Source organism: Dysidea avara, chromosome 3, assembly GCF_963678975.1.
Source record: "Dysidea avara chromosome 3, odDysAvar1.4, whole genome shotgun sequence".
Classification (NCBI taxonomy): domain Eukaryota; kingdom Metazoa; phylum Porifera; class Demospongiae; order Dictyoceratida; family Dysideidae; genus Dysidea; species Dysidea avara.
Window position 1 is genome coordinate 15,369,889 of NC_089274.1, and position 11,878 is coordinate 15,381,766.

Consider the following 11,878-nt stretch of genomic DNA (forward strand, 5'->3'; position numbering starts at 1 on the left):
TACGTGAACGCCTTCTTCTGTTCACATAATTGTGGTCAAGACTGACTGCATTGTGTGAAACGTCGTCAGAGGCGAATCGCTATTGTGACAAAGAACCAGCCGCAGCTACTGATTGACTGACACTCGAGTGGCAGTATGGTGCAGCCGAAGCACAGATGGTAGAAGTGACTGATGTTTCGAGTGAGTACTAGTTTGTATGTACAAATATAACAGCAGTTAGCTGCTGTCCTTGTTAAGCTACCAGCGGCCCAACGGGAAGGAAGAACTGCCGGGTTTTGCCCACTCTTGGGTAACTCAGGCGCATATCAAAACATGCTATTGGGATTTGTAAAGTCAAAATGGCAAAAATGGTAAAATCAAATTCACAGCCAGTAATTTTATCAGCAATATTGTACATTACCAGTGTCCTTTGTTTGTTTTCTGCCCTTAGATCATGAAATGGACTGATTAAACACTGATTTTTTCAAAGTTCTCAGGATGGATGGATCACTTTTTCAATTTCTCCAATACAAACTCCATACATTTTACATCATTTTGTATATTCAATAATTGTAAGCACTAGACACGATCAAATACCATAAGACTTGATATCATTCAACTCCTTATGAGTTGCTCTATCCGATTCCGGCCAAACAAAATTTGTAATCGCCATGGTGACTGCGTGATGCCGCTATTTAATTAGAACGCGAGATTCGTGATTTGCTCTCCAATGGATTTTGTATTGCGTAAGTTGCTATTTACCATCATTTGTTGTAAATTTGCAAGCTGTAAACACTTTAGCTTTGAATAAATTTTGTTACCATTGGATAGAGGAGTGTTATGCGTGTATAATGGCAGCCGAACAATTTTGATACCGCTTTCAGAACCGGAGTTATGATGAATAATGTAACTTAAAATTAACTTACCTCCATGGGCTGCTGTACATTAATTTTACGCATAATAATATTTTATGGAAAATTGTAATGTATGGGTTAATTTGACATGAGTTTTGATATGGCCTTTGTTCGTTTGTCCCTTTTATTCTTTTAGTCAATGGGTCGGGAAAAGAGAATGAACAACGGATGAAAAATCATGCGGTTAGCTACACTCAGGAAGAAAAGAAAGTCTTTGGGTAACATGCTGCCACAAACAGTGTCATGTAGCTACAGTCTCGGTGGACTTAAATGCTACAGATCGTATATTAGTTATAGTTATTTTCAGTTTGTATGAATTTGGTTAGACAATATGAATTCCTAGCCACTCTTTACAAACTTTAGCCAGAGAGATTCTTTGTGATGTACGAAATATCAGCATCATGTTATTAGTAAATTTGATTCAAGGTGCAAACGTTAGCAGATTCTTGATGGTAGATATTTAGTAGTGGCCCAACACCGCTTCACATAGTAAAACATCTGTTTTTTTGCTGACCCAATGACAAAACAGTGCTCTGGCTATAGACTAGTTGTTCACTGCCAATCCATATATGGCAGCATACTTCATCTGTTGTCTGAAGAGAAAGTGATATGGCCACAACAGACTAGTAGAGTCAATCCAATGGTCCCAGCATAGAATCTGGGCTGGCTTGATTTCTGTCGTCCTGGAACAGAAGTGTAAAACTCCGAGTCGGTCAATGAAGGTGAATCCATGGCAGAATTAAATTTTGTTGAGTCAGTCTGGCAATGCTCACCCCTTCAAAAAGAACAACAGAAGCTTGCACACATGCAGTAGTACGCACGGGATTGCTTGAGTGTGGGATTGTAAGGGGTCATTCTTTACATGTACTCATAAAACTGTTGACACACTTTACTTACCAGTTCTACTCGTCTGGTCTCTTGCATGGGCATTCTGTGGGTTGCTTTGCATCTGTGGGAGCTGGTGCAATGTATTAAGAGACCCATCTGTATCAGATGAGTCCCATACAAATATTAATTGTGATATTCCTGTAGTGTGCTTTATTTTAAATCTCTGTACCATGTTATAAAGTGCCCAGCTAGTTATTAATATAATAACTATGGTTACAGACAAAAGTGTAACTGTTACATCTTTGTCTCATCTCTCTTGAGTGTGATGCATGTGACTGGCCTAGCCCAAGCCCAAGACAACATGTGGCCATATATACCCCTTAGCTTTGTGTGCTAATAGTATTGGCAAGAATAAATAATAATTTACTGTAGGTATTGGTATGAATTTTACTTGTGTATACCATGTGTCCTGTGTACAATATCCTCTACTTATATAGCTGCGTGTGGGTCTCAAGAATGCCAAATGATGACACAGGCAATTTTAATTCTTAGGAAGGACGTTGGTGAGCTGTGAAGTTAGATGACCAACATGAAATTGCAGTAAGGGAAAGTCCATGCAGTGAGCCATTACCAATTAGTGTTATTATCACAATTTTTTTAATTTACAACAACTTCATAAATATTATAGGTTTTTTGACTGTTATATTCAATTACTTGCTAACGAATTTACTCAAGATGAGAAAGAAAGCTGATGACTATTTTCTTAAGTTGTAATTTTGTCTTATATCTCTAATTCTGTTCACAGAGCAGCACATCGACACTATGACACCAGCATTTACAGTGTCAACCATGAAGGAGTGAATGAATCGCACAAACAGTTAAAAAAGAGGTGCACATAAACTACAGATAGTCAGATACTGTAATATGCAAGCTGTATTATGTTGACTGCATATGTCCTTTCATAGAAGAATTACATGCAGGACATGGACCTAAGAGAAGAGGGACGATGAAAGTAATCAGGTGTTACACGTCCTACTAACCACTGTGGAGATCTGACAGTACGTGTATATGTGTACCCTATAATAATTGGTGACTGTGCACTTATGCAATATAGACTTTGGACTACCTACATTTTTGAAATGCTGGAACATTGAATAAAGCATTGAAGGAAAGTGGATATTGTCTACTCCTTTGTAAACTCTGTACGATGTACCTGCTTGGGTGATTCAGTAAGTTATTTGTGCTGCATTGACCCTGTGTTTCTAGCAATCTTGAATCTTCAAGGTGCACAAGTGCTGAATATCACAGCATGGTACGTGGCATGCAAGATGCGGGTCACATGTATGTTTTCATATAGAGCACTACAAGAGCAGTTAGTTTGAGAGATACCAATGTGAGTAGAGTTATACTGTATATGGTTTTGCTAATTTTTATCTCATGTACTACAGCAGTCCCACAAATTCAGTGCACCTACTCACCTTGAAACTGGCATTGGTAAGTATATTTACAACATGCAAAGTATGAACATTAATGTTAACTATTTGCAGATGAAGAAATGATGTGATTGTTCTCAGCCGTATGTAGAAAGCAAGAATTGGGTAGTGTTGTGGGTCCTTGCTACACAGCTCAGTGATGATCAGGCAGAACAGTTATAACTGAAAACTCATTGACTATGAGGTTGTTTTACCTTTTTTTTGTTTCAGTTTCATTATTGTACAACTGTACTTTGTTTTGGCTCACATGAAATAGCAACAATAAATCGAAAGCGATGTCATTAATTAAAAGGGTATTTCAGAGGGGATATGGGCCACGCGTGGGTCTAGCAGAAGCGTATACAGCCGTATAGAGGATAGTATGCAGGATTAACTGCATGCTATCCTCTATACGGCTTAACTGGATATACAGCTTAACTGGATTAAGGCATGGCTTTCCAACCACACCCAGCAAATCCTTCTTGATGGTATAACATCTAGCTCAGTAGCTGTAACATCTGGTGTCCCTCAGGGCACAGTCCTCGGTCCTCTTATGTTCCTGTTGTACATAAATGACATCACCACCAACATAAAGTCGCCTTTACGAATATTTGCAGATGACTGCCTTTTGTACAGAGTTATTAACTCTCCAGAAGACACCATCATTCTCCAACAAGACCTAGATCAAATCTCACATTGGGTCAAAATATGGCAGCTTAGACTAAATGTTAGAAAATGTGCACTAATTCGATGTAGCAGATCCCTAACACCAATAGTTCATCACTATACACTTAATAATTCTTTCCTAAAAGAAACTGACCAGCATCTCTACCTGGGGATCATGTTGAATAAGACATTGTCATGGTCGTCACACATATCAAACATAGCTAAGAAAGCATCTAATACTTTAAATTTTATAAAGCGTAATCTGAGTAATTGTTCAAGAGAAGTAAAAGCACAAGCATATCTTACCATGGTAAGACCCCAAATGGAGTTTGCCTCAGTTGTTTGGGACCCCTGTTATAATGTTGATGTAGACAAATTGGAAAAAATCCAGCGTAGAGCAGCCAGGTGGGTCATCAGTGATTACAACAGAACTAGCTCCATGACACAAATATTAAATCAACTATCCTGACCTACCCTACGGACACGACGAAAGATATCTAGACTGCAACTGCTCCACAAAATCCTCCATCAAGACATATCCCTATCAATTCCCCCATATTATCAATCTGTAGAGAGACAAACAAGACACTATCATCCCTTGCATTTTATCCTGCCCACACCATCAACAACATCTTATCAACAATCATTTTACTCAAGATCAATCAAAGAATGGAATGAACTCAGGCTGTATTTATTATAGAGATGACAAACTATGATGAGTTTACAACTAACTTGATATCACACTTTACAAACAATCAACACCACATTAGATAGTATATAATTGTACCTAATACTGTGATGCCCTTTTTTTTCCTGGGCACACCAGCTGTGCTGACTGCCCAGTAATCATAAATAAATAAATAAATAAATAAATAAATGCAGCGTATTGAGGTATGTGTGACTCTGTGTGGGTCTATAATACGATTATACTCGTGACATATACAGAGGTGCCGTCTAAGTTAAGAGTCCAGGTTCGGGACAGACTGATCTATACGTTTGGGTTGACGCTACACGTATGTAATCAGTCTTTGTTTATATACGTACTGTAGACGCTGCTATACCGATCAGTCTATGCCTCTCGTTGCGCTGTGAGTAGTAATGTAATTGAGTATTAATTTCACATTGCTATTAGTCTAGGTATGTAGTCATGCAGTAAGTAACTGCCAGCAGAACTGGAAATAAATCCACACTAGAAAAAATGTTGAGGCTTTATCACTTTGTGGCCACGCCTTTGTATTGTTGAGTTGTTGGTTAGTAATGGGCACCATGGTGACATCATAGCTAATAAGGCCTTCCAATAGTGCCTACATAGACACAAGTAATACAAAGTAACACCCTGCTGTATGCCATATAGCCTTAAGCTAGCACTGTGTAGTATATATGCATACAACAAGACTAACAGTACTATAAATTCTCTGAATGATCATGAAACACTGAACCCAAAAGTGATGACCTATAGCTACAAAATGAGCAATCTCCCTGTTTTATATACTTACTTAGCTTTATATATATATATATATATGCACTTTGATTACTTATTATTTGGCTACAAATAATTATTGTAGTTTGTATCTGCCGAATACTAATCAGAGATGACACTTTAAATCTTCAATTTAAGTATGTAAACTTACAATCATCAATGGTACAATAGTATTGTTTAAGTAGAGATTGCCCAGAAAACTTCATGTGCTGTCCAAAATTCTGCCTTCCACCCTAGCGACATTTTATGTGATGAAAATCACCTTTACGGAATAGTATTAGTCCATATAATATATAAACAGCATTAAATATAACAAAACACTTACGGGTGGCTGGATATTGAATTTTAAAAATTGCCAAAACTTGAATGGCCACAGTTGGTCTCACTGGCCACAGTTGCAAGGCTAGAGGCCAAACAAAGCAGTGTACGGCCACCATTTGAGATGAGATGTGTACAAGTGTATGATCCTGTTAATCCTACGGGGATGCGGGTGAGTATTAGATCAGAATATTGCAGCCATTGAGCAGTAATGTTAACAGGTATACTGCCATGATGGGACACTACAGTGTTTTAATCACCAACACCTTCCATATGGAGTGATAGCTGTCTTTATATCAGTGGTAGTTGTAATACCACTAACTTTGACTGTACTTGTGATTAGCTTTAACATGATTAAGGTAAGATTAAGATTTATAGGTTTATGCATAAATATATTTTCACAGAAATCTGGCCCAATACGAGATGTAATAAGTTTTGACGTTAAAAAAGATTCCCACTGGTGGAGTGGGTATGACTTGCTACGAAGACTATATTGTTTTTTGTCGTCTACTTGATATTTGAAATTAAATTTTGAAAGTGATTACAATACAGGTAGCTAGAGCCTTAGACTCGCGTGGCCAGACCGCTTATTCTCCGTCACGGCGCTTATCGATTAGAGATTATAAGCGCCTACTCCGAAAAAGGGTCTGGTCCAGAATCAATACGTAAACTCGTTTTCACACCTTAAGCTAGAGCTCGGGATGTTTAATCAACTTTCGTCATAAAACGTATACTTCCTTTTAAATTTCAAGCCACGTACGCACTGGAAATGCCATGAACGTTTGCCGGTAGCGCTGTTTTTCTACAGTTAAAAGGTCACGGATCGAGTCCTTGTGAAAACGAAAAGGCTAAAGGCGAACTGAGCAAGGAATCAACCCGTGACCTTTTTAACCGTAGAAAAACAGCCTCAGTGTCTAGTTTACGTATTGACTCTGGACCAGACCCTTTTTCGGAGTAGGCGCTTATAATCTCTAATCGATAAGCGCCGTGACAGAGAAAAAGCGGTCTGGCCACGCGAGACTACTAGAACCTGTGTGTGCATATGTAGGGTCCGCAACGCGAAAAATCGACATCCTCCAATCAACTACCTAACTATTGTCCTGTGTTAGGCTAAGTGTAACTTAAATAACACCAGCGTGGCAGCCAAGTTTGTCACTTTCTTCTGGTAGAAAACGATACAAATGTCTTAAAATCACGTGATTTTTCGTTGCAGCAGTTCGTGGGGTTCTTCGTATGTCACGATATTCACTCTCAACATTGTTCAAGTAGTCTACCATCAACTCAAAGTATTGGTGGTTTGATTTTATTGGTCAGTTTCTGGTGGCAGCACGATCTGTGCAGCTTTTTGGCGACAGACAAAATGTTTCTTCCTCTGGAGCACAGGACAAGCATAACAGCAACTGCGCCGTGGGTCAGCAATGACCAGTACTAGGTGAAGTACCTGCATGCGGAGTATGGTTATAATTGAAGCTTGTTAGCCATCTATATGCTGAAATTCGGCCAAAATGAAGCGATTTATACAAATAAATACCAGAATGGTTGATACATCAATGAGACAGTCTCCAACAGCAAGGATACGAAGCTTATAAACACCTAACAACACGGCTATCTCGCCCAGTAAACGCATAGAGCAATCCAATGCATGAAATAAGCACTCACGTGATCGATAATCAAATCTCGAAAAATACAACCATGATCTATATTAAAATCACTTGGAATCAAGTGACAATCAGTTTGTGTGCATTAGGTTCAGCATCTCGATTAGCCCAGCAGTCTGAGACTCTCCCTATGATGCCATCACAGCATAAAACACACCTGCGTTGGCCCAGACCACGCCTGAGTGAGAAATATTTACAAAAGGAGCACACTGCATGGTTCCTATTCAGAAATCAAAGCGATTTCATGGGTATTTCAGCGATTTGAATTTTGATCACCTATTTCATGCATTAGATTACTCTATGCGTTTACTGGGCGAGATAGCCGTATTGTTAGGTGTTTATAAGCTTCGTATCCTTGCTGTTGGAGACTGTCTCATTGATGTATCAACCATTCTGGTATTTATTTGTAAAAATTGTTTCATTTTGGCCGAATTTCAGCATATAGATGGCTCAGCCAGATGGCTAACAAGCTTCAATTACAACCATACTCGGCATGCAGGTACTTTACCTAGTACTGGTCATTGCTGACCCACGGCGCAGTTGCTGCTCTGCTTGTCCTGTGCTCCAGAGGAAGAAACATTTTGCCTGTCGCCAAAAAGCTGCACAGATCGTGCTGCCACCAGAAACTGACCAATATAATCAAACCACCAATACTTTGAGTTGATGATAGACTACTTGAACAATGTTGAGAGTGAATATTGTGGCATACGAAGAACCCTACGAACTGCTGCAACGAAAAATCACGTGATTTTAAGACATTTGTACCGTTTTCTACCAGAAGAAAGTGACAAACTTGGCTGCCACGCTGGTGTTATTTAAGTTACACTTAGCCTAACACATGACAATAGTTAGTTAGTTGATTGGAGGATATCGATTTTTCGCGTTGCGGACCCTAGCATAAGGTATATGCTGATATTTTGGGTCAGGTTGCATTAAGGGTCGCATAGCTTAAAATATGCTCACAGGGTTAACTCCTGTAGATTTAGAAAGAAATGAATGATACTAATTCAGATCAATATAGACAGTGATCATAAGCTAACTGCAAATCCAATTAAAAGATAACTTAGTTCATTAAGCAGGAATACTGCTCTGGATTAGCTACATGTACCTCTTACCATGTAGTAAGGAGCATGAAGATATAAAGTGCAAAAACCAAGTCAACTATGATGTTCTGAATGCCATTAGAGTGCCAGTAAATATTTCTACAACATTTACCATAATTGAATATAAAATAATTAACTTATCAAGTAATGAATATTGTGACCCATAATACCCCTATATGACTCATAACAGGAGCACATAAAGTACTTTAGAGAAAAAATCATACAGCCCACCACATGGTAGGATAATTTTTGAAATTTTAGGATAGTGTAGTTTATGGGTACACCTTTGCCTACAAGTAGTATGAAAAATTGGGGTCACATTATTAGGTGATAAGAATGTTTTTAACTTAAGTGACTCATAATACCCACATACACCTTATGTGTCGGACACATATCTTTCATGACATGTCAGTATGTAGTATGTTTTGTTTGCCTCCATTCATATTTTTGGCATAATGGGTGGGTAAAAGCAATGAGCAAAATGCTGCCATAATAGGTGCAATTTTTGTGAAGTGGACATAAAAATTACACAAAAGATCGAGATACTCTAATAGAACAGTCAGACACGCTAAAATATCGACAATGCATTACAGGAACAACAAGTGACAATCGAGATACCCTAATAAAACAGTCACGAATATTAGCTAGCTTCTTGCTTTACATGTTAGAAGTAATTGCTGATCGAGATACTCTAATAGAACAGTCACTTTAAGGCAAAACTGTAGTTTTGCAATTGGAAATACTCAATTAACAAAGATCAGTGCTGAGCAAAATTTATAATTCTTGAGAAAAATATGGAGCATAATAGGTGAAAAATAAAAGAATTGCTGGAAAGAAAAATAGGTGGAAAAAAAAGCAAAATAAACTGGTCCCTATACACAAATTGGTGATAAAATTCCTGCAATAATATCATACTTTAATACTATGCATGAATAGGATGTCAGCCATTCAGATGCTGCACATAACATGCATCTGCATGTATACATGGTATATTTGCATATGTGAGTAAGCTTTGTATTTGTACCAATTCATATTGAGTGTCTACACAGTTTGCCTTGACATTCACTTCTTTACTGATACTGGTGACAGGGTCGCCCACGGGGGGGCAACTGAGGCATTTTCTCCTGGACCCAGCCTGAAAGGGGCCCCAGGAGGCTCCATGAAGGGCCCCCTGGATACCTGTTTAAAAGATCGATATACTCTAATAGAACAGTCACTGTATTCTTCAGAAGAGCAGTGTAGCAAGCAAGCTTATAAATAAGGAGATATGGTTGTAAGGGGTAACTTTTGTCATTGTGAGCATGTAATGATCTTTTTTCTTTTTTTTTTGGTCTTCAACCTACAGCTTGGGTGAAGTTGTGATTCAAAATGGAAACCTCCTTACCTCTGGGGCCCCACTTTAACTCTTTGCCCTGGGCCTCTTAATTTCTCTGGGCGGCCCTGATTGGTGATAACCTCAAGAGTACGTCCATACACTAACAAATGGGTGAATTTTATTGAAGTATTAATACTGCTGAATCTTGTTCTCCTTTCTGCATATACTTCTTGGACAACAGGCATTTACCAAGTACTGTCAACAATGATTTTGCTGTTGCGCTTCTTATCATTCGTTCATTTATTTTTCGCTCTATTTACTCACCAAAATTGTTGGCTGGTGCTGGTAAGTCATTTATATATAACAGGCTGCAAGTTGATAGTATGTTAACTAAACATTTCAGGAAGCAACACATGGCAACTTGTCATTGGAGACCTACACCTTCTTCTTTGTTGAATTACTGGAAAGTTTCATCTGAAAATGATGAACTGGTATCCAATATCACACCAATAGCAAATGATGAAGATTCAATGATGTATTCAGAGTATCGTGATGAATTACGTGACTTTGTGGCTGTTGAAGACTAGCTAGTATATCGTATAGCTAATATTTATAGTGAAATGCATTTGTAAAGCTTATAATTACCCAGCAAAATATCACTGTACATTTATGTACATATCTTTTACTGCTGCAATTCGTATAACTATAGCTACCATTGGTTTTTTTGTTGTTTTTTTTTTCAATTCCAAGTTCATTTTTTTTCCTTACTTTGGCCCCTTTTCTGTTACACCTTTTCAGCTATAAGTCACTAAGTCTAAGTCCTTGAAATTAGGTTAGGTAATCCTAAGGTTGCAGCACATGTTGCTGCAGACCTTCAGTGCTGGTCACTGTAAAGCATTAATACAATACAATACAGTGTTCACTGAGTTTTGTTGCGGGTAGCCTACTTTTGAGGTAGGCCATGGTTAGTTGGATGTAAATTGCAGTGCATGTGTCGGAGCATAGAATATACTACCTATGCCTATGGCCAGACGTAGATTTCGCTCACAATTTTGCGTGAAACTGCTATACATGATATAGTTGCCATTACTTCACTGATCACTTCTCGTCACTTCACGTGACCATTATCCGTAACTTTAATCTGCGGCGCGAGTTTCTGCTTTACTGGCCGCGCGACTCACTACCATAAACGGAGATACGATTACATTGACGTTTTGTGAAAGTCTGTCATGCTGTCATGTGTAAGTGATCACGAAGTACAGAGTTTATGTACAGTCTGGCGAGTAGTGACAAACTGTGGCAAGCTTATGAATGAACTATCGTAAAACGGCGATCGTTCAATCTAATCAGACATCCCGAAGACTAATCAGAAGTGCTTCCAGTCACTTAAAGTGAGTTTTCTTGTACAGTCGCGGATTAAATTCTGGATCTCTATTCTCTGTATTGCAGACGTCAAAGGGGTGATATGATTGAAACATATAAGATACTTAAACGACATTATGACTTGGACCCATCTACATTTTTTGCTTTAAATACTGCTACCACCAGGGGCCACTCTCTTAAGCTTTTTAAAGAAAGATCAAGATTACTTGTTAGGCAGAACTTTTTTACAAATAGAATAGTCAATCTATGGAACTCCTTACCTGACTTTATCATTTCAGCACCAACAGTTGCAACCTTCAAGTTGCGCTTGGATAATTTTTGGAAGCAATCTAGATATGGGCACCTTCAAAGGCCTGCGGCCTAGCCTGGCAAGTTAGCTTGCCTTGGCATCTACAAGCCCATTAAATAATAATAATAATAATTAACTCGTGTTGAAAAATTAGGTCATGTGTGTTTCTATTATAACAGATTAGTCGTTGTTTGCCTGTATGTTATACTCAATCTAAAGTACACTGATAGTACTTTTGCAGTTTTAGTATTGTGGTGGTCACATCTGGGTCCCGTCTGGTTTGGGTCAGGGGGTCAGCAGTACTCAATAATCTGTACAAATAGTTTTGGAAAACTTCTCCGAAGAGCATCATTCAATACATAATTATCATGGTACCAAAATACTGACGATTTCAAAGTTTGTCTACCTGTCTAGCACTACTCCTGTGCAAAGATGTGACCAGAAACATACACAGTGGTACATGTATAATTTAG

The 11,878-nt window shown here is 38.5% G+C and overlaps 1 long non-coding RNA gene across 1 annotated transcript; it reads left to right on the forward strand.

Moving 5' to 3' along the window:
- The first annotated feature begins 2,347 nt into the window (after positions 1 to 2,347).
- Positions 2,348 to 3,484, forward strand: LOC136249573 (uncharacterized). Its single transcript, XR_010698268.1, has 5 exons — positions 2,348 to 2,610; positions 2,687 to 2,779; positions 2,836 to 3,114; positions 3,170 to 3,215; positions 3,269 to 3,484. It is a non-coding gene; the product is annotated as an uncharacterized lncRNA (long non-coding RNA).
- The last annotated feature ends 8,394 nt before the right edge of the window (positions 3,485 to 11,878 follow it).